At 37.4% G+C, this 21,663-nt stretch overlaps 1 protein-coding gene across 1 annotated transcript in view; it reads left to right on the plus strand.

Annotated features, from left to right (window-relative positions):
* The window catches only part of Opcml (opioid binding protein/cell adhesion molecule like), a 1,182,194-nt gene that overhangs the window by 415,700 nt on the left and 744,831 nt on the right, over positions 1–21,663 (plus strand). The gene's annotated exons all lie outside the window — the stretch shown is intronic.

The raw sequence follows: 21,663 nt of genomic DNA on the forward strand, positions 1-21,663 counted from the left end.
GAGCAGAAATAGAGCACTGGAGGAAGTGTCAGGAAACGAGTCATGGTGGAGGACACAGAGCCAGAAGAGGAGTGGGCTCTAGGGAGTGAGTCCCTAAACAGTGGTGGCCCAGCCCTCTTTGCCCTCCTGCCTTCACTGCCCCCAGAAGCAAGGTTGTACCCTGACCCAAAACCTGAAAAAGACTTTTCTGAGGAATTGAAAGGTGGTAGATTGGAACGAGGGAGTAGGGTGTCTTCAGTATTTGGTATGAAAGACTGAGTACCATCAAAGAATTCTTGTGTTATTTTACACAGATTTCATTTTTTAGACACTTATGGTTCCCGGTGCACCTTTCCCTGGTAACATCTGCCAGCGGGGACATTAAGCAAGCTTTGGTGCTGGCAATGTGAGCTGGAGAGGGGAACAGGAATGAAAGGACTGAAGCAGACTTATTAATAGTTAAGTGGACAAGGACGATAATGGGATATCTTTTTATTGGCCCCACAGATAAGTTATAATACACAAGCTTGCAGGCAGCTCCTGTGATTTGCATTGATATAATTCAGGCTGGGGTTTTCATTATATAGCAGGGATGATACAGGAGACTGTATTATCAAAGCAGCTGAAAGGAGATAGAGAGCTATCTCATATTCTGTGTATGTGTATTCATTAATGGTTAGTAAGGTGCTTTGTCCCCCATGGTATTGGATGTTTCATGGTGAATCATTAACAACTTGAACAGCTTCATACATATGTCTTATTGATGTGTAAAGTCATTGCAACCTAGGTTTTTCTTTTGCTTTTTGCTTTTTTTCCTGAATGAATGAGTTCTGTTTTACTCAGTCTTCTGGGGGAAATTAAAAACAAAAACAAAAACAAAAAACTAGTGTCATTTTCAGTGAGGCAAGGATCTTGTGGATGGGGTAGGAGCTGGTCAGGAAAGCCATGAGGAAGCTGACAGATTGGTGTAAGAGAAAAATATATCTTTAAAGAATAGCAAGGATATGTGTTTTTTATTAATCAAGTGTGAGGGGTTGTTGATTGGTTCTGTGGTTACCAATCAAGGGAAGTTACTGCCATTCCCTCAAGGTAGCATCAAGGGGACACTACTTTTAAAGGTGATGAGTGATTCTTTTGAAAAGGAGAATTGTAAAATTGGGTTATGCACACTAAGACAGACTTCAAAGTGGGAAAAATGAACAGTCAGGGAAGGGGTATGTGAGCTGGAAAAAAAGGGATAGTAGTGGATGAATGAACGAAGGAGACAGAAATGTTTAGCAGCTGACAGTAAGAAAATTTAGAGACTAAAAGCAAAGGAGCTAAGGCAGCTTTTCCTCGCTGAAGATGGGAGGAACAAATGGGATCAGAGTTAGAAACCAATTATCTCTGATTGCACAATCAGGACACTGCTTCTGAACCAGACTGCAGCCCCACCTCCACTCTGGGGCCTGGGGCCACTAAAAGATGATGTCAGATCTCAGAAGTTATTCTATCCATCCAACTTAAGCCTGTCATTAGGCAACACTCGGGAACCATGCAGTCTGCATCAAAACAAAACAGAGAATTTCCTCCACTGTGAGGCCTACTTTGCTACTAGGATTTGAATCAGACAGTCATTAACCATCCAACAACCCAAAGTACACTTTCTGATTTCCCTGACTTGCTTTAAGCTCTCACAGTGGTCACTCCAATGCCCAAGTACTTCATTTATGCTTGGATCCTGAGTAACTTTGTGGAATCCTGTGCCTCCCCAACCCACACATGTAATCTAGTGCAAAATCCACTGAGTTGCTTTATGTTTTGTTTTTTTTTAATAGTTTTATGGAGGTATGACTGACATGTAAAAAGTGTACATTTTTAAAATGTAGGATGGTAAGTCATATCATGTTCACTAAACCGTAACCATTAATGCAATGAACCTAGAACGTATCAGCCATTTTTCCTGATTTTGTCATTTTCCTTTGTAAACCTCCTCTCCAACCAGGCAACCACAATTCTCCCTCCTTTTACAATCAACGAGCTCACATTTTTAGCATATACATATATTCTAATATGTAAAAGTACATGGAACATGTACTTTTTTTCTGAATATAATTTTGAGATTCAGCTAAATGTCATTTTTTTTTTCTTGGTGAATAGTGTTCCATTGTACAGACATGCCACAAGAGGAATTCTACTTACGCATTAGTGGTTTCTACTCACCCATTGATTCTACTCACCCAAGGTGGATATTTGGTTGTTTTCAGTTTGGAACTGTTAAAAATTAAGTTGATATGAACACTTGTGCACAGGTCTTTATGGATACATATCTTTATTTATCCTCGGTAAATTCCTAGGTGAGAAATAGCTGGCTCATATGAAAGGTGCATGTTAAACTTTTTAGGGAACTGCCAAACTCTTTCCAAAGCAGTTTTGTTAATTTACATTCTCACCATCAGCACATGAAATGTTATATCCTTCGCAACCTTACTAATACCAGGTTATTCCATCTTTTAAACTATTTTATCTACTTGCATAAATTTGTAGTGGTTTCTCATTGAGGTTTTAATTTGCATTTTTGTTAATAACTACTGATATGACTAATGATATTGGACATCTGTTCATGGGCTTTTTTAATTTTTCTTCTGCCTCTCTTTCTCTCTCTCTCTCTCTCTCGCCATCAGTGTTCCTTCTTTGGTCAAATATTTTGAAACATTTTTCTATTTTTAAATTGATTTTTATCTTCTTACTATTGAATTATGGTAGTTTTCATATATTGTAAGTTCATAAAATATATTATTTTCAAATATTTATGTTAGTATTCACTTGTATCTTCATTCTATAAACAGTGTCTTTCAAACATAGGTTTTAGTTTTTATTGGTTCTTTTTAGTTACACGTATCAATAGAATTAATTTTGACATAATTATAAAAGCATGAAATGTAATTTTTTTCTAAGTTAGTCCCCAGTAGTTCCTCTTTCCCTCCTCTTCCCCTCTCTTTTTTCCTTCCCTCTGATCTACTGACCTTTCTGCTATTTACTTATGTAATTTTTTAATTAGTGTCTTATGGATGTTCATGATGATGAGATCCACTCCGGCATATTCATACATACACATTGGAAATTATGTCAGATTCATTCCACTGAATTTCCTTATTCTGTTTCCTCTCCCTTCCCTTGATTCCCCTTCTTTGAACAGATCAATGAATAAAGAAAATGTGGCACATATGCACAATGGAGTATTAGTCAGCCATAAAGAAGAATGACATTATCTCATTTGCCAGAATATGGCTGGAATTGGAGACTTTCATGCTAAATGAAATAAGCCAGTCCCCCAAAATCAAAGGTTGAATGTTTTCTCTGATATGTGAAAGTTAATCCAAAATGGATTAAGGGAAGATAAAAAATAGGCTTTAATTTTGATGAAGTCAAATTACCAATTTGTTATTTGTAAATCCTTCTAAATATTTTATATTCTTATGGTTTGCATTTAGGGCTATGATGCAATTTAAGATAATTTTTGTATGTAACATGATAAATGGATTCCAGTCCATTATTCTGCATATATTTGTAACTTTCCAGTACAATTTGATGAAAAGACTATTATTCTTTCATTGAATCACTATAAAACATTTGTCAAAAAGCTAGTTGTCAAAAACTTTTTTGTTCATAAAATGACCCAAAGGGACACAAAATTAGATTTTGAAGCTCTTTGAGTTTCAAAGATGTTATGAAAGCACTTAAAATTTGAGGTCTTAAAATAAATGCAAACATGCAGAGAAAGGTCGTTATGTGGACATAGGTATTCAACTAATTTGGAAAAACACACAAAAGTAGGACTGCTGTATCATAGCATAAGCCTATGTTTAATTTTGCGAGAAACTGATGGGAATGTACCCATAAAGGGATATTGGGACCCTGGATTTTCCTTCTTTCTTTCTTTCCCTGTCCCCCCATCTCCAACATTGCTTCCTGGCTGCCTGGTAAACGGTTTAATTCACCGGATACTTGTCATGATGTACTGTCTCATCACAGGCCCAAAAGAAAAGGACCAATATGGACTGAAATCTGCAAATTATGAGCCAAAATAAACTGGCCTTCCTTATGCGTTGATTTATTTCAGGTACTTTGTCACATCAGTGGAAAGTCAAATGATACAAGTTCCTATCCATGAATGCAGTATATCTATCTCTCCATGTATATGGGCCTATTTTGATTTTTTTGATTAAGCGCTATGTAGTTTTCTTCACATTGATTTTTTTTTAATTTATTTATTTATTTTAATTAGGTATATATGACAGCAGAATGTATTTTGATTCATTGTACACAATCACAGAACAACTTTTCATTTCTTTGTACAGGATGTAGTGTCTCACCATATGTGCAGTCATACATGTACCTAAAGTAATAATGTCCATCTCATTCCACCATCTTTCCTGCCCCAATATGCCCCTCCTCTTTGCCCAATCAAAATTCCTCCATTTTTTCCCATGCTCCCCCCATTATGGATCAGTATCCACTTATCAGAGAGAACATTCGGACTTTGGGTTTTTGGGATGGGCTTACTTCACTTAGCATGATATTTTCCATCTCCATTCATTTACCTGCAAATGCCATAATTTTATTCTCTTTTAATGCTGAGTAATATTCCAATTTATTTTTCCATTCATCTGTTGAAGGGCATCTAGGTTGGTTCCATAGCTTAGCTATTGTGAATTGAGCTGCTATGAACATCGATGTGGCTGCATCACTGTAGCATGTTGATTTTAAGTCCTTTGGGTATATGCCAAGGAGAGGGTCAACTGGATAAAATGGTAGTTCCATTCCAAGTTTTCTTAGGGATTTCATACTGCTTTCCAGAGTGGTTGCACCAATTTGCAGTCTCACCAGAGATGTATGAGTATGCCTTTTCCCCCAGATCCTCGCCAACACTTACTTTTGTTTGTATTCTTGATAACTGCTATTCTGACAGGAGTGAGATGAAATCTTAGAATAGTTCTGATTTGCATTTCTCTAATCACTAAAGATGTTGAACATTTTTTCATATATTTATTGATTGTATATCTTCTTCTGGGAAGTGTCTGTTTGGCTCCTTAGACCATTTATTGATTGGATTTTGTGTGTGTGTGTGTGTGTGTGTAAAGTTTTTTGAGTTCTTTATATATCCTGGAGATTATTGCTCTATCTGATTATTGCTCTATCTTGTGTGTGTGGCAAAAATTTGCTCCCAAAATGTAGACTCTCTCTTAACCTTATTGATTGTTTCTTTTGCTGAAAAGCTTTTTAGTTTGAATCCATCCCATTGATTAATTCTTGAGTTTATTTCTTGAGCTTTAGGAATCTTGTTAAGGAAGTCCAGGCCTAATATGACATGATGAAGATACTGGCCTAAATTTTAGGTTATATTTATATCAAACTATTTCTGTTTTGAGTGCTAATGCAAAGATTAAAAAAATACTTTGTCAACATTTTAAAAAGAATTTTTAATGTATTTCTCAACCTTCATTCAAAATTTCATTTACATTTGAACACAAGAAATATCCTGCAGATCACTAATGTCCTATATATTTTTAAAACTATTTTTTCCTATGTGCTATGCTTCATAAGAAATGTACTGTTGTTCTATAAGTTTATTATGTTTTTTCTTCTTTGTTGTCTAATTTGCCATTATTCCAACCCAGTGTTTTTTTTTCCATCTTGCATGTTATATTTGTAATCTCTGGAAGTTTAAATTTTTTTTCATTTGTTTCATGTCTCTGAAGATTTGGAATAACTATCACAATATTCTTGGTTACTAAATCTAATATATATGTCAGTTTTAGATTGTTTTCAATGGATTTATTTTTCTTCTTGATATGGGTAATATTTTTATGATTTTCTACATGCCTGCTAATTTTTATTGGATAGCCATTATAAATTTTGTCTTGTACACTAAATATTTTTGCTTTTCTCTAAATATTCTTGACTTTTGTTCTGAATGAATTTGAATTATGTGGAAAAAATTGATGCACTTGGGATTTGATTTAAAAATTTATTAGACAGAAGTTTAGTCATGCTCACTCTAAGTCTAATCAGTCCTTAGTACTGAGGATCTTTTTGCATATGCGACCCAATATCCTGTGGGTCATGTGGTTGCTCTCAGGCACTTTTCCTTGCCCTGTGTGCTGTTACTGCTAATCTGTCTGAATGATTTCCTCTGACTCAGGCAGTTTCCTTACCTGCATGAACTGAACATTATTCAGCTGAGTACCTAAGTGGACTCCTTCAGGGCTCAGAAATTTGCTCTTTGGCTAGCTAACTCTATCCTCTGTAGTGCTCTATTCTGCAAATTCTAACTGCCTTAGTTTCCCTAGACTCTCAACTTTATCTCAATTCAAAGTGTCCCTCAAGTTTCATCTGTTTCTTTTCCTCAACTGTTGCCTGTAAACTTTCATGGCAATAAACTGCAGCAACTGTGGCAGTTAATTTCTTTGTTTACCATCTCTCATGGAATGTTGTTTCTCATTACCTAATACTTAAAAACTTGAAAATCATTATTTCATATATTTCTGGGGGTTTTTGTTTGTTTGTTTGTTTGTTTCAGGAAGGAGGGCGAAACTGGAACCTATTACTCCATTGTAGTCAGAAGCAGAACTCTCTTGATAAAAAGATAATTTCCTAGAAGCTTATGAGAAAGATAGGCTTAACTGCTTCATTTAATTGGCATTGCTTTTCCACTTTCGGTCCTAGTAATAGTTCTTCTGTTCCTGGTGTCAATGGAAAGCTGATTTCAAAAATGATTATTCTCCGGGGTAGAGGGGTATGTTAGTAAACTTGGAAGTTCGCATCTTTTTTATCCTAGAGTTTTCACTTGGTGGACAAAAAGCCTATTTTGAAAACAAAGTAGTAACCAAAGCTCTTTCTCTGACTTACTCTTATTCTGAGATACCTCCAGTGGTTCTTTTCATGCTAGTGATTTCACCTTCTGAAAATCAGAGTTATGTCCACCACATGAGGGAGGAGTTTATTTTGTGAAGTAGAGAGTTTTGCATAGAAAAATATACAGGAAAAAAAATGGCTCTAAAAAAATAAAAGAATTGTTTGGGGATTATTTCCCCCCTTTTGTTTTCTCTTCCACTTTTTTTTTTTTTAATTTGAAAAGGGTGAAGAAGTTCAGTAAAACACCCGCCAGATCCTAAAGATTGATTAAGAAGGCTGGTTCAAGAGCAATTGTAAGAGAAGCAATGGATCTGGATTCCACCTTCACAGATGTGTTTGGGGAATCCCTTAATCATAAAGGGAAGGGCTGCCCGTGCCACTTGACATTCTTCATTAGTTCCTTCATTCATCAGTTTTTATCATATCTCTGCATTCAGCAGTTACTATAAGATGATGGAGAGAAAGTTATCAGCACACTTAGTGTAAAGGAAAATATAAGGGGTAAGAACCAATGGAGGAGAGCTGGGCTAAGAGCCAATGGAGGAGAGCTGAAGAGTGCTTATAAGTTTTCTGGGGGAAAAAAAATCAAGCGAAATGAGTCATTCCATGCTGATGCAGATTGATGATTATTTACATCATAGAATCATGCCCTAAAAATGATATTATCTTTCGTGGTGGCCCAAGCACATAGTCATCCTTTCCTTCTCCCTGCCAAGCAGACAATCCCCAAAGAGAAAAATCTGGATGCTTCTCCTATCTCATGTGTCTGTATAATCTAACCCTCCATGATGCTTGCATAGACCCTTAAATTTCTTCTTTAGGAGTGTTAAGTGTTTTGCTTTTTCTTTTCCTCAGGTAGATTATAAGTTTTATGAAAATAACAATTTGCTTTGTTAACAGTTGTATTCCAATTACTAGGACAAGCTTCTGTGAGTTGTAGCTACTTAGTAAATACTTATTAAGTAGATGATTCTTATTTCTTTCATTCTTCAAATGACCTGTGAGATGCCATCATTCAATAGACATACAAAGGAAGTCCAAAATGGTTGGATCTTCAAACCTTAAAACATTTCATTTTACACTAGAAAAGATCTTATTGAATGGACATAGTAGGACATCACAAAAAACATACATGAGTTTGTAAGAACAAGATGAAAGATCAAGAGAGGGAAAGGAGGCAGATTGAAAGTTAGCCCAGGGTTCACAGATGCTATCACAATGTTTCAAAGTTTGGAAATGGGATAAAAGAAGTGCCAATAGAGTTGGACAAACATGTGGAAGCTGCCCAAAATACTGTCCAGTCATTTTTCTGCCAGAAATCTAAATCCAAAAGAACCATGTCTCTTTACCTGCCACACTTCCGGGCTCCCTAATTTTGCTGCTGCTTTTTCATCATTTCCATTCCTGATGCTTTGTCAACCTCCTGCAGGTCTCTGTGCATGACCCTGGCTCAGATTCTAGGAGGGAACTGTCATTCCAGTTCCAGGTTGATCATCTGGCCTTTAATGAGTTTCTTAGTCTCTCACAGCCTCATGCTTTCTTTAAAGATGAGGATGGAGACATGGACTGAAAAGATATCCACCAACTTTATACAAGTGTTTGCCTCTGTAGAATTGAAAGGATTGGAATTCAAAGCAGATCAACTCTGTCTATAAGAATTTCTTTCACTCTTTTAAAAATTCTAAAGTAAACGTGGCAAAAAATATAACACTTGTTAGCGTGCATCTGTGTTTTTCTGTATGAAATTTGGGGTGGTGAATATATGTTCACAGGACTAGGTTAAGGGCCAACCAGAGAATGGGTGAAACATTACTTCTGGTGGGTCTGTGATAGTGTTTTTCTGGAAGAAATTATCATTGGAACTGGAAGGCTGAGTAAGGAAGATCTGCCCTCACCAACGTGAGTAGACCTTCTTCAATCCCTGGAGGGCCTACTTGAGAATGAAAAGGCAGAGGAAGGGCTGATTGCCTTCTGTTTTAAGTTGCAGCATCCATCTTCTCATAACTTTGCATGTTGACACTCCTCCTGTTCTCACTGGAGTTTTCAGACTCAGATCACATTACCTCCATCAGATTCTCTGATTCTCCAGCCTGTTAAAATGTGAGCCACCTTGGTCTCTGTAATCCAATTTTTCTCCCCACCCCTCCCTCTTTCTCTCCAGAAATGTAATACACAGTTCACCTAAAAACATTAAGGGAGAAATGACAGGATTATAATAAATATCTCGCAGAGTTTGAAAAAAGTAAGGATTCTGTATGTAGAACATGAATATATAGCAGACACAGTGGGTGCCAGTATTTATGCTGCATTCAAAGAGACTGAATTATAAAAAGTTCAAGTAGATAAAACCCAACATAAGTTCTGAAGAATGGCTTTGATCTATGAACCAAAAATAACCCAAGGGAAGGGATTATGGTCATGCTTCACTTAACAATAGGAACACTTTCCTGAAAAAATTTACCTTTAGAAGATTTTGTCATTGTGCCAACTTCATAGAACATACTTAGATTGACCTAGATGATATAGGTCAATCAATTATTTCATGTGGCCTCTTAATGAAATCAAGAGATGCAAACATGAGACAAATGCATCTATTGCTGATATAACAGAATATACTATTTTATAGTAAGTTTTTCAATAAGTAGGAGTATATTGTAAAATAATGAAACAGCATAATATGGTAAATATATAAGCAATGACAATCATTTATCAACATCAAGCATTGTTTCCTCTAGGTAATTTTATGGGCTGTATTTTTAATATGCCAGGCAGCCTAGGTGCCAAAACACATGAGTGGTACACTGTGCTATGATTTTTGGATGGCTATGATGTCACTAGCTGATAGGAATTTTTCAGCTCCGTTACAATCTTATGGGACCCCCACCTTACATGTGGTCTGAAATGTTATATAGTGTGTGAGTGCTGTATTTCACTTAGAGAAAATAGATCCTGGATGCTGAAAGTGTACATACAAAAGCCTGATATTGAGATCAATTTGAGGCTGATCTGTATACTCTCTGTACATGTCTAGAAGCCTAATAAAGAAGCTGCTCCCCACACTGTACTTCTGGAAACCAGGAGTATAACTCATTGATGTATACTCATTGGAGACAACTATCATTCCATATGATTTCTTGGACAATAGGGTTCATGCACCACTGGGGCTTTTTTCTTTATCTGCATTAATTCCTGCCCCTTGAGAGGTTTAGCCACACATACCTGCCCAGTACATCCAGATGTGTCCAAGAGTGAAATGGCTTCTCTCTGAGCACCTGTAGAGAGAACCCTGCTTCCTCAAGTCACTCAGGTCTTCTGCACATGGCCAAGTCAAAAAGCACTGGATTTGAGGATTATTCAGGTTCCCATGCTGGTGCTGTTCTGAACAAACTGCAGGCAACGTCATAGCTGTGTGGGGAGATGTTGGGGAGGGAAAGAGGATGGGGTCAGGAGAATGTTTTCAGGCTCCTAATCAAAAGGTGCATGAGCCCTTCAGGGCTGCAGGAGGTGATGGAGACTGAGGAATGACAGCTCCACCTCAATGCTACCACACTGCCTGCTGGGCCCTGCAGTGGGGCCCTGTGATTGGAACGGGCACCTTTGCCCTTTGGGGATGCTCAGCAAATGTCAGGCTTTAATGAGATTTCCCACACTGTCTAGGGATTCTTGTGAAGCGTGTGCCACTCACAGTACGACACCAGCTTGAGGTTACATCGACCTGCCACTCTGGGAAAGGGCCACTGAATCTGTGATGAAGCAGATAAATCATGCAGAGGGGCCCTGGGACTCCTGGGCAGAGAAGATGTCCGGGCCCCAGGCTTCCATATTAGCTTGTCCCCCCGATTTGCTCAGTGCTTTGCAAAGAGACCAAGGATGAGGGGAGCCTGGAGCTGAGAAAGAACTGTAAATGTCATACTGCTTAACCTTTTACCTGCAGGAAAAGCTGCACTTTCAGAGAATCAGAGACTAAATGCACTGTCTTAAAATGCTTTTTTTCTAATTCCTTGAGGGCAAGACAAAACTATTGGAAAAATGGACTAATTCTCCCTCTCATTTGTACTCTTCTTTTCCGCTGAGTCCCTTAAGCCTTTGGTTACCCACCTGCAGAGCAGAGATAAGACCCTTTCTATGCCTCAAAGGTGTGATAGCCATTGCTGGTACTCCTGTTGAAGAACAGTGACCAAATTAAAAACCTTCAACCCCTGCTGCCAACTCACCACAGACGACTCTCCTTTTACCTGGCACAGGGTCCACACAGCATGCCCCACCTCCTCCTTTTAGTTTTATTTTCCAAAACCTCAGATGAGATGAAGTTGAGATCAATGATGCTCGCTAGTACTTAGAGTAATTATAATGATGCATTAATTAAAACCTATAACCCCTGAAAGCACCAGGGTGCCAACTCCACATGATAAACCACAGAGAAAGACCCGGGAAGGATGCCACTCAGGATGAGGTGACCTTTTGGCATATGGTGACTCAAGGGTTGAATGCATGGGTTTTTAAAGAACTCTCCAAGAGCCCATCCATCTGGACCCCTGCATCGCTCCTCCAAGCATGCAGAGCTGACCAGATGGCCCTTGATGAAGCAGCTTCAGAGGAGGGAGGCAGGGAACCTATCCAGAATAGCTTTTTGCTCTCAGAGGCATGCTGCCCTTGGCTCTAGTGCATCCCTTGTTTAAATCTTAAAAGCAGAATTTTTTTGTGTGTGCATGTGTTGTCATTTCTACCAGGGCAAATAATAAAAAAGTCTGCCCAGCAAATACACGTCTGAGTAAAACACAAACAGACCTTGATAAACAAGGATATGATGTCTAGCATAAGAATTTCTCCACCCAGGGTCTCTGTCTGTTTAATATTCATGATCCTTTCACAATCTTTTAAAGCCTGAGATATGCAAGGGTAACACAAGGGCAAGAATCATCCGTCACCCAAATGAACTGGCTGATCCAAAACCATATAATCAATAGAGTGTCTGGAATTGAGGGAATTTCTTACTGAATGATCTCATAGGAGAAAGTTGTCCTTCAAATTTGTGTCCTTGGGGTCCTCCTGGTGTACACACAGTAGTCTGAGAGGGAATTGATTCTACCGATTGAAATATTTTTCCAGGTCACTTCTTAAGAAGAAGTCATGGAGAAACATAATTTTGGCTTTAAGAAGCCTCTAAGAAAATTATAGAAAATTGTAGAAAATCTTCTTCACGGTATTTGGAAGTACTTGCTAGAGATTTCCAAGTGAAAAAGAGGATTTAAATACCTTCTAGGGAAGAAAGCAGCTGGTGAATAGAAGAATGACTTGCTGACCATAGGATAAAATGTCATAGCTCTGCCAACAAGTTTTTGCCAAGTGTTTATTGGAAAAGACATAAGATTTCCAATTTACCTTTGGAAGCAGGTGTGTTGAATGTCCTAATTGAGGTTCTTTAAGGTGGAATTTACATACAGATGCATGTCAGAATCATCTGGAAACAAATAGGTAACTCTCCACATAATTGAAGCCTAAGCTATGCTGGAGAGGAGAAGAAAAGGTGAAAGAAGGACAAATGCATTTTCAGTAGAAGGTCCCCATGGGACCCTGATTTACTCCTTGTGCTACTAACCTCCCCTTTCTATGAAGAAACACTGGCAAATCAGGAAAATGTGCAGGAATGAGAAAACCTAAGTAACAAAGAGGAGGTAAACAAAAAGCAATCAAGAATCAGAGGACTCCTGCCCAGAAGTGCAGGAGGAAATTGAGGCTAACATTTTGGGACTAGACGATGGATTCAGAATTCAGGACAACTCTTCCCTAACACTGAGTCCATTACTGGCCAGAATCATGACATTGCAAACCCCATCCTCCGTGGAGGTAATTTTACCCTACCACTGTTACTATGGACAAGAAAATGGAAGTACCAAGAAAATTAACCACTGCTCTACCAGACTCCTCACTAAGTCAAGCACCCTGTTAGTGGATAAACTGGGGCTGAAATTGAGTATTCCTGAGCTTCATTCATGTCTATACCATCACCATCATATGAGAACTTTTTAAAAACACACTGCAGTGATCAAGTATAATTGCCTAATTTTGCTAGAAGTATCTCTACATTATCAGAAATAATAAGTTTATGCTATTCCAAAATTGCTTTCAGAATGTTATATGAATATCATGAATTTATGAACTTCAAAAATATGAATCTTAAATAAACATTTAACCAATTCTTCCATCAAGAGGTATATCTTTAAAATAAACATAAGGAGATGACATGAGTATTTTTTTTTAATTCCTAAGGGTTAAAAATAAAACACAGGTTATCACTTTCCTGGGAAAAAAATGTTTACACTGGAAGTTGATCGGGGCATTTTTCTGAGATAATTATATTCAATATTTATGTACATATAAAGAAGTTTTTTAAAAAAAATTTATTTATTTCTTACATACATGACAGTGGAATGCATTACATTCATAATTATCCATTCACAACACAAATTTTTTGTAACTCTCTATATAAAGTATGTTCATGGCCAATTATGCCGTAATACATGAGCTCTCTCTCTCTTTTTTTGCATTACAATTATTAATATACCTTTATACCACAATTTATCACATTTCTGTTTGCATATAAAGTATGTTGACACCAAATTCACATCTTTATACATGTATTTTGTATAATGATGACCATCTCCTTCCACCATCCTTGTTATTCTCCTTTCCCTCCCACCCCTATTCCCTATATAAAGGAGTTTTAATCTTGAAAACGTTAAAAGGTCTTAAGGATTATCAATAAATGAAATAGTATTTATGTAAAAAATATTCTGGCAGATTTCAAGAAGCTTAGATAAGTAGTCAAGAAACAAATAACAGTTTATTACCTATAAACTAATAGATTGTGTCTTTAAAAAATAAGTATTGTAGCTAGGCAAGATGGCTTTAATCCCAGCTACAGGAGGCTGAGACTGGAGAATTAAAAGTTTGAGTCCAGTCTTGGCAATTTAGCAAGACCTATCTTAGAATAAGATGAAAAGGACTGGGGATATACATCAGATGTAGAGTGCCCTGGGTTCCATCTCCAGTACTGAAAAGAAAAGAGAATTGTATAAATGAAAATAAGCAAATATAACATTTTTTAACTTCTTCTCCTTGCTAAGCCCTAGTACATGATTTCTATCACTCCCACCCAGGTATATAGAGACATCCCGAAGACAGCTTTTACATATCCAAATGATACATACCTGCTAGACACTCACTAAAGAGACAGGTGAGTAGAAAATCCAGGTGGTGATGATTTGACAAAGGAGAGAGCCTTAAAAAAGAGTTCTAGTATTCAGAGGAAATGACTACATGCAATTACAGATAAATTGAAATGCTACAGTTTGGTATACAAATCCAATATCTAGATAAATGTCATGGGTGTTCAATGAGTTACAGTAAATTAGTAAAATTATGGGCAGTTACCAGAATAAGTGATGGTGTTTAGTATCTTGTCATTGGAAGCTCTAATCCTGGGAATAAACCATCTATTGTTAACTGAAAAGACATTTAGGAAGCATATGATTAGAGCAGACTGGTTAAAGTATGAGTTTTTGATGTAGAACAGAATTCCTGAGAAGTATTCACAAAATTACTTAGCCTCTCTGACCTTTGGATTCCTCCTTTCAGGGACAGAATCACTTCATGCTAAGTTTCCTGAGTTTAATTACTAGCTGTTTATTTATAAGGTGGGAAACCTTGGGCAACATCCTCAGCATGTCTGTACTTCAGTTTGTAAGTGCCCTGGGAGGCAATATGCCTGCCTTGTAGAGTTGTTGAGAGGATCAAATTAGTTGGTTCATAAAAAATGCTTACAACAGTGTCCATCATGTGGAAGTGCTCAGGAAAACTTAAGTTTTTTGAACTACATTAAAAATCCCACGAGGACATGGATTCTGTTCTATTCCCAATAACTAGAGAAGTGCCTGGCCCATAGTAGTTGCTTAATAAATGTAATGTATTAACCAAAGTGGTCTTTCCAATGCAAATGACTTACACAGGCTAGATGAAAGGCACTTTGCTCAGTAAATTCCACCTGTTACATATACATATAGGTACCCAAGACAACTTTTCTCAGTGTTAGGGTTGGATACAAAGTGTCCCATGAGAAGCTCCTGTGTTAGGCAATGCAGTGATGTTCAGAGGTAAAATAGTCAGATTATGAGAGCTGTAACTCATCAATGAATTAATTCATTGATGGATTAATAATCTGAGTGAATTAATAGTTGGTGACCATAAGCAAACAGGGTGTGGCGTGAGCCTGTTAAGTATCTTGGGGGCATGCCCTTGAGGATTACATTTTGACCTGGGTGCGCGCTCTCTCTCTCTCTCCCTCTCCTACCACCCAACACTGTTTCCCAGCTGCCATGTGCTGAGCAGCTCCCTTCCCATGCTCTTCAGCATGGTGCTCTATCTCACCTCAGTCCCAGAATAATGGTCTTGGCTGGTATGGACTGAGACAACAGAAACCACGAACCCAAAATAAGTTTTTCCTCCTAAATTCTTATTGTCAGTTATTTTGGTCTCAGTGACAAAAAGCTGACAAACACATCCAGTTTCCCTACCCTTCAGTCAACCGCAGATGGAAAATATTAATACTAGAATTGACTCTTTTAAGAGATTTCAGTATATTCTTGTAATTCTTCTATTCTGCTGTTAGCACACACTCTTCTCCCCCTCTAGTCCTTCCTGCCTGTCCCACATTTTCCCACAGCCCACTCCATTACAAGAAAGTGGAACTCAGCTTTTTCCTATCCTGACTCTTACCCTTTGAACAAGTTTGCCTTTCCCCTTTCTTCTCTGTCAGTCCTCTTGTCCCTCTTGTTATAGCTCAGTTATCTCCTTTAGTTCATCTTCTCTCCCCAGTATGAATTTTACTCTTTGAAAGTGTCCCACAAAATCCTTGCATACCTTTAACACGCTCACTGTTTTGAGCTATTGTCTTCCTCCTTGATCTGTAGGAGATATGCTCCAAGACCACTAGTGGATGCACGGGGCTTGAGGATGTAGCTCAGTGGTAGAGTGCTGGCCAGCAAGTGCCAGCCCCTGTTTCAAACCCCAGTACCACAAAAAAAAGAAAGAAAGAAAAAGAAAAAGAAAAGGATAAAATCCAGAATGAATGAAACCATGGATAGTGTGGAAACTTGTATAGACTATGTTTTTTTTTCTACATGTACATACCTATGATAAAGTTTAATTTGCAAATTAAACACAGCACAAGTATAATAATAACTAATAAAATAGAACAATTATAATAATATGATGATGTGATGTAATAAAATTGCAAACATCACTACTCTTGAACTTTTGGATCATTGTTATGTAAAATAAGGATTTCTTGAATCCTTTCACTGTAGTACTAAGACAGTTGATGTGATTACCCCCAAATACAAAGTGACTGATGGGAAGATAGCATATACAGCATGAATACACTAGAGAATGGAATGATTCATGTCCTGTGCAGGACAGAGCAGGATCTGGTATGAGATCTCATCCTGCTACTCAAAATGGAAAACAGATTAAAACTCATGAATTGTTTATTTCTAGACTTTTCCATCTAGTATTTTGGGACTGCAGCTGACTATAGCCAACTAAAGTTGCAGAAAGAAAAAACATGGATGGAGAAAGGGGACTACTGTACATCAGTTAACTGGTTTTTCTCTCCGGCAAAAGCACACGTTTTTCATGAATATTCAACTATATTGCTACATTGGGTGACTCAGTGCCCAGTTCAGGGTTTTTTACAATTATTCATCCCCTATCCACTCCTGGTTTCTCGTCACAGAACCCTTACTCACCCTGCAAACCACTCTGCAGCTCTTTCCTAAGGTTGGGGAGGCAGAATCTAGCCAACAGCTAAGTGCTCCTGGCCCTGCCTCCTCCTCTCCACAAAGTGATCTCTGGCAGTCAGGAGCTTAGCAAAGTGCCCTCCTGCACAGACTCGGGCATGGATGAGGTCCATGAAGACCCTCCACGGAGCAAATGCCTGGTCTGGTTTTTAATTCAAGAATTAAAATAGCAGTGATTTGGCACTGATTAGCAGTGTTAGTCCCACAGGCCAAAGGAGGACTGGAATTCAACGTGAGGCTCTAAACAATTACTTCCTTTAGATAATCACTTTTTTTAGAGGCCAACTGTGCATATAAATATCACACCATGCCAGGGCTTGGCAAGTTTTTATCAGCATCCACTCAGGCAACTACTATAGCCATCATGCCCCAGGCTCTGGAAATGCCTCACCCCTTCAGCCAAGCCTGAGAGAATCCTACTGGCCAAGAGACCATCAGAGAAGAGGCTGGGATAGCTCAGGCACATCCCCGCCTCAGAGCTCCATGTTCCTTTTCCAGCTACCATTTCACTGAGGATGGCTTCAGACCATAGAGACCAAAGCTGTTTGACAGCTAAATGTCACGATCTCTTCTGCAATGACTCCTGAACCAGTACAGAAAGCTTTAAAGCCTACTCAAAAAAAAAAAAAAATCATTATCTTTGCATATAAATTGTGAATTAGTCATTAGTACTATATTCATACCAAAATTTCCTCATTTTGAAAATCATACTATCATAATATAAAAGATTTCCTCACTTTCAGAGAGTAAACACTGAAATACTTTAGTAGAGAAATGGACATTTTGGCTCAAATTTACCTTAAATTATTAATAGAAATATAAGAAACCCAGAGTGAAAGCACAAATTGTAAAGAAAATTGGCTAAAAGGCTAATCCTTAGTGAATTTTCATGAAATTATCTGGCAGACTTTGTAGACATCTCCTTGAAATTTTAAATTATATCCTAATGAACTTGCGCCACCTTAGATGGTTTGTTTTATAATTTATTTTAAAGTATGAAAAAGAGTGTTTTCCAGAGTGATTCAAAAAGTCTCCCTTGTCTCCAAGGCATATGTGGACATTACATGATTATCTTCTTATAACCATGTGAGGTCTTCTGGGCTTTTCTCAGGATGACTTCCCAGCAGAGAATTCACACATTTCATGTCTCCTCCAGTGGTGGTCAGTCTCTAAGGTGCTCTCATTGGCACCCCTTATTACATAGACTGGACAGGCACATGTGATAGATTTGCAAAGGCCTTAAAGAGAATACCCTCTAGGTCCTACTAAAAGCATGCAAGTGTTTTGAAAGCATACCGGGTGTCAAAGCAGCCATCCCGTAATCTGATAGGCAGTGAGGCTTCATGATCTTGACCAATATAATAAGTTACCTTTGGGAATGATGTCAGGCCAGATACCTTTGTGGGGTGTCCCTAGGCTGAAATGCAGATTGAACAGCTCCAGGGAATAAGTAACAAGTATATAGGCAAATGTCCATGTAGAATTTTGATATATTCTTTGACTTCCCACTCAAAAATATACAAATGATTAGTAAACAGAATTCAACTGGGGCTATGTATGGTCCTGCCTTTGAAGACTGCCAAGTCAAAATCATACCAACAGAACAAAGACAAACCTGAAAGAGATCTCAAGTTTTATTCAATTTTAAGAAATATGAAAGAGGACAGAGAACTTTTCTAATGTACAACAAAACATCTTAAATATTCTTTCTCATTTTCCATTTTTTACACATGACCACCTTTCTCTGAGACTCCCAACTAGCTTTGCGCCCAATAACTCCTTCTACTTATTAAAACCGTCCAACAGCTTATAGCTTTGCACCTCCTCTTTTACCAATTACTATTTTATTCCCTAGGTATACAGTGTTAAATATATAACATTTTCCATCCTTGTGTATCTTACATCTCATAAAAAGAAGCATTATATTTGGGGTGAAGAGGTGCCACAGAAAAGCCATGTATTTTATTGAGAAAAAATGGGAAGCCATTGCAAGTTTTGAACAAGATATGGTTTACAACTTTGAAGGTTATTGTGGCAGTGGGTTTGGAATAGAATCTTTGAGGCAATAGAAGAAGACAATTGGAAGACTCTGGTTTGGTCCAAGATGGGAAGCAATGGAGGTAGTAAGAGAGTGTGTAAGATTTTGATTGTATCTTGGAAACAGAGCTGATGATATTTCCTGGGTAGAGAATTGACTGTGAATAAGAAAGGGATTAGAGTGATTCCCAATTTTAGCAGGGACAGGTAGAAAGATGGTACTTACATTTATTAGCATGGGGGACTCGGGAGGAAAATACTGGAAACAGGTCAGAAGTCCATCTGCCAGCACCCACTGGATGTGTAAGTAGAGCAGGCAGTTTGAGGAGAGGCCTCTGCTGGGGATGTCACTGTAATCTGTGGAATAAGGTTTCTATGAATAATAAGATTATAAAATATGTGGAAATTCTTCAACAACTGTAAATATCAAGAATTATAATTCTTAGGGCTGGAATTGTGGCTCAGCAGTGGAGCGCTTGTCTAGCACATGCGAGGCCCTGGGTTCAATCCTCAGCACCACATAAAAAATAAATATATAAAATAAAGGTATTGTGTCCAACTACTTCTAAAAAATAAATATTAAAAAAAGAATTATAATTCTTCCTATCTTGTAGTTATGGTGTTTATGAAGAAAGTAGAGTGGAACTTAAGAAAAAAAGTAGTGCCTGTTGTGGTCCCTCGCCAGGCATGGACCCAAATTCCCACAAAGGGCATAACTTGACTTAAAATGTTCTCATTGTTTTATTTTTTAAATTATTTTATTTATTTTTATTTTTAGGAGTACATGACAGTAGAGTGTATGTTGACATATTATACATATATGGAGTAAAAATATTAGAAACCTAGAATGCAAGCACAAATGGTAAAGAAAATTAGCTAAAAGGCTAATCCTTGGTGAACTTTGATGAAGTTATCTGGCAGATTTTGTAGACGTCTCCTTGAAATTTTTAATTATATATTAATGAACTTAAGCCACCTTAGATGATTTGTTTTATAATTTATTTTAAAGTATGAAAAAGAGTGTTTTCCAGAGTGATGCAAAGGAAAAAGTCTCCCATGTGTCTAAGGCATATGTGGACATTACATGATTATATTCTTGTAACCACGTGGGGTCTGTTGGGCTTTTCTCAGGATGACTGCCCAGCAGACAATTTAGACATTTCAAGTCTATATTGGTTTTTAAAAGATTCATTCTTCCATAAGGGATAAGACATTCCTGTTTATGCTAATGAGGTAACCCCTTTTGCATCTGAAGTTCAGAGGTCAGAGTTCCCAACTAGATAAAGAAACATGAACAGCTTTACACAATATACACTTAAGGGGAAATTTCAATTTTCTCTCTTTCTCTCTTTTTTGGGGGGGAGTGGGGATGGGAATCAAACCACAGTTTTTCACATGCTAAACTATGTTTACCACCGAGCTATACCCCAGCTCCTGCAAATACTTCCTTATTTGTGGTAGAAAATAAAGAAAAAAAATCTTGATAAGTAATTATTTACTTTTTGGTTCTTAGTCATTATTAAAATTGTTTTATTCATTAACAGAAGAGCAAATAAGTTAACAATTGCTAGTATGTGTCTTTAGCTTTGGTTGAGTTTCTTGCTTTTGTTCTGATCTACAGTCCTATATCAGGGGTCATGTCTTGGCTTTGTTGGATTATTGACCTTAGTGGATTACAAAGATTTCAGCTATAACACAAATCTATTAAAGCACTTTAAAAGCAAATGTATTCCTACATTAATGTACTTATTTTTTTTCTCTCCTCCTCGTTCCTCTTTTTTTTGCTCAAGTTTCCAAACCCTCAAGTTTAAAATCATACTTTAGGTGAATAAAAGATGAAGTGATTTATTGACTAAAAAGATTGTTCAATGAGCTGCAATTTCTGGAAAAAAAAAGAAGTAGAAGAAATCTCACTAGTCAACTTGAAGGATAATCCCAAAAGGAGAAAAAAAAAAACATGGCAAATATTTAAAGAGATCCAAAATAAGACAGATTAAAAGAGGTGGAAAAATTTTATACCCATTCAATTTAGCTCTGTGTAAAGACATTTAAAAGGCCCTCTTTTTCGCATGACTAGAAACAAAGCCAGCAGTGTCATGGGACTTTAGATGAGTTGTTTAAAAACGTATTTGACATATATTTACCTTAGCAGGGAGATGGGGGAAGATGAAAAGAGTATATGCATTCAGTATTTGCAGATAAATTTCAGGTTGGTATCATAAACTACAGCAAGGGGACTTGTATCCTAGCATCTGTCCTCAGAATCTTTCTTGTAGGGGCAGTGAAATCATCCCAAAAGTAGAGGACATCTCTTTCTTGAGACTCAAGTAAATAGAGATCCTTCATGTCCTTAACTTGGTTAAGCTTGGTTTCCTAGATGCATGCTCTTCAAGAGCCACTTTGCAGGAAGGGGTAGAAGGAAGTGTTGCTGCATTGAAAGAATGATAGGCCTCACTAAACCTGAGGATATTAAACCACCCACAAAAATAAGAAGCAAATAAATACCCTTCGTTGCAGGTCTTCTGTTGGCTTGCTCAACTCTGATCACTTTTTTATAAACAATTCCAGTCTTATTTTTTCATTTGTGGAAATATCGCACAGATAGTTCTTTTTTATGCATATATAGTGAATTGTTTAAAAATTCAAGAATAAGCCAGTTGTGTTTTCTATTTTGTACTATATTTTATTTATTCTCTATTCAGTCCTTATCTGTTATGTATTCAGCACCATAACAATTGAGTTTTAATATCAACAGTTATTTTATGCATTTGTATGACTGGGTTGTTTAAGTGATTATGAGACATTTTATTTCTTTTAGCATTATTTTTCTTTCTTTCTTTTTTTTTTTTTGGCTCAGAGTCAATGAACTTGAATTTCTCAAGGTCTGGACATT

Source organism: Marmota monax, unplaced genomic scaffold, assembly GCF_021218885.2.
Source record: "Marmota monax isolate L192 unplaced genomic scaffold, Marmota_monax_Labrador192_F-V1.1 WCK01_AAM20220418_F8-fsc00062, whole genome shotgun sequence".
NCBI lineage: Eukaryota > Metazoa > Chordata > Mammalia > Rodentia > Sciuridae > Marmota > Marmota monax.